This window comes from Salvelinus sp. IW2-2015, linkage group LG4q.2 (genome assembly GCF_002910315.2).
Source record: "Salvelinus sp. IW2-2015 linkage group LG4q.2, ASM291031v2, whole genome shotgun sequence".
Lineage (NCBI taxonomy): Eukaryota > Metazoa > Chordata > Actinopteri > Salmoniformes > Salmonidae > Salvelinus > Salvelinus sp. IW2-2015.
In genome coordinates this window covers 29,323,476-29,326,283 of record NC_036843.1, presented here as the reverse complement: position 1 = coordinate 29,326,283, position 2,808 = coordinate 29,323,476, and the positions used below count along the sequence as shown (strand labels likewise).

At 40.8% G+C, this 2,808-nt stretch overlaps 1 pseudogene; it reads left to right on the top strand.

Moving 5' to 3' along the window:
- The window catches only part of LOC112067832 (Fc receptor-like protein 5), a 13,865-nt pseudogene extending 11,785 nt beyond the window's left edge, over positions 1-2,080 (top strand).
- Positions 2,081-2,808: the final 728 nt, after the last annotated feature.

Here is a 2,808-nt window from a genome sequence, read left to right as displayed (position 1 = left end):
GCATTTTCATTACAGGTTCCTGTTGCAACAGAATATTCTGGTGAGTACACCTGTCTTTCAACTTTTCCATACAGTAAATATAGAATCTGTGGTTTTCATGAGTATCTCTCTCCTGTAGCCCCCCCCAGCCCCAGAGGGACCAACCTGGACCCCCAACAGGACCAAGGATCTACCCAGGGCCAGGCTCCTGATGCTGGGTATACACGTCTGCAGCATGGTCAGTCTCTCAGCCAGACCACTGTCACTCCCTCTCTGTAACTCACATCTGACTTTTCACCATCTCACTTTAGTAGATGTTTACCGTCTCTATGTCCCTAGGAAGCTGAGGGAAAACCAACCTATTAATCTTTCTCTCTCTTCTTTACCAACAGGTGCGCTAACATCTATGATACAATCACGCCTCAGACAGTAATGACAATGTACTGGAGAAGGAAAGGGGATCATAGTCAGTTGTACAACTGAATACCTTCAAATGCAAAAATGGTTCCTTGCATTAACCCAACCCTCTGAATCAGAGAGGGCGGGGGGGCTGCCTTAATTGACATCCACGTCTTTGGGGCCTGCGGAACAGTGGGTTAACTGCCTTGCTCATTTGCAGAACGACAGATTTTTACCTTGTCAGCTCGGGGATTCGATCCAGCAACCTTTCGGTTACTGGCCCAGCAACCTTTCGGTTACTAAACACTAGGCTACCTGTATGTTAAATTTAGCATGAATACAGTATAGAGTTGTTGTTGCTGTTATTCTTCATATGTTTAATATTACTAGCATACTAACAGTCAGTAGAGATATTAGTGTATTACCTGTATATTTCAGATGCTGGTGCTGCTACTGCTGCTACTGCTGGATGCTGGTGCTGCTATGTACGACCAGATTCAACTCAAAGAGTTGGACAAGAAAAAGAAAAGTAACTCTCAACTGTCACATAAATTCATACAAAATGTAGCAGTGTTTTTTACTCATCAAATTTGATAGAAACATACAAATTCTCTCCCCCTCCTCAGAAATGACATCTGATCCAAAAGAAAATCCAGTCTATTCTGAGGTCAAGACGGGGAAGACCACAGGTGAGACCCATTCTACAGGTTGGCTTTCAGTGAAATCTAAATGTGTGATTTTGGAGTTTCAAAAAAGATGCAGAATATTCAATAAGCTACTTCCTTAATTTGTTGACTGGAAATGTTCATTTTCAGCAGCAACTGGACCTGTTGATGTGACCTATGCTGAGGTTGACCTTAAACAGAAGGCCAAAGCCAAGAAGAAGAAAGGTAAGACTGGAAATCCCTCCATCAATATTCCCCCTATCATACCCTCACACCTATGACCCCATATTGACTAGGTGCATAATATTCTGTATATAACTGTTATATTATTCTGATGTTTTATCCTCACCCATTACAGAAACATCAACCCCACCTGAGGCAGATTCGGTCTATTCTCAATTGAAGCCAGTCACAGCCCCAGGTAAGACTAATAGCCATATGTGATTGATAATTAATATGATACTAATATGGATCTAATTCTCTGATATCAAAATATAATGTATTTAAAGTATGTCTCTTTATTTGATTCTTAACAGTTTATTTGACTGCATGTCCTGAACAACTTTGTGTGGTGACATGTTGCAGGTACCTGAGGGATGGAGGGATGGAGGGATGGAGGGATGGAAAGACACACCATCAAAGGAGGAGGAGGAACCCGGAACATGGATTTTGTACGCTCAACACACACAAGCAAACACGCACATGCACAAACACACACGCAATAACAGCTTGTACATTAAGGCGTTCTTACTTATTTTATTTACTTATTTTATTGTATTTAAGCATGGTTTCATTGTGTTTCACTGTAAAGCTTTTTTTTCTTCTATATGGTGCAATGATGATGCATCTTATCTGAAGCTACTGCAATTGTATCTGATTTGTATTGTGTATTGAGTTTTATTGTTGATCTATTCAGATGATAGAATAACATATTTGTATATGAATTTCCCAAAAAGTATTATTCACGTTTCCTTCTAATGGCCTTTACTTGTACAGTATCTTTGCATTGTGCTTTTTTAATAAACCATTTTTCATCCACCAGATGGTATGAGTGCTTTCTTACAGTAAATAGATATTGTCATCATCATCATCAACTTTTCCATACAACCTCAATAGGTCAAAACTCCTTTAAGCCTAGTAATGATCTCACTCTCCACAATGTGTGAGTTATGGGGCAATCTGCTATTTCTACATACATTTTTGGACTTAATTATATATACCCATTGAATCTTGAGAAATACAACATAAATGCCCCAAGACCCGTTGAGTTTTTTAGAATGACTTTTGGGGGAAGAGTGTGCCTGAAAAGAACAGTTCTTCTCAGTTTTATGATGTCATATACTCTGCAGTAGTTCTGAGGAGCTAGTAACATACGTACGAATGACTACCAGTTCTCCCATATTGCCTCCTCATCCTACAGACAGGTCATGACGATTAATGACATTAGTGGTGTATGACTCTGACTGATATTTTCAGTGTCCCTGCATGGTCCGGAAGGTCACTGTTCCAGTTAGGGGGGTTCTGTGTCTATGTGTTTATGTCTAAGTGGTCAGACAGACAGCCGGCAGCCAGGTCATTGTCACTGCACCTAAGAAACAGTCTCAGGAAGTGACATCACCACAAGCTGTTATATGAAACGTAGATGGGCGGCCTCTATCAGCAACCTGGGACCCACTACCTTCCCAAAAAGTTGGCAGGTGTTTCATGTCCCTCAGTCACACTGACCTATGAGCATGCAGAAGAAGTCATGCAAACACTTCTGCAG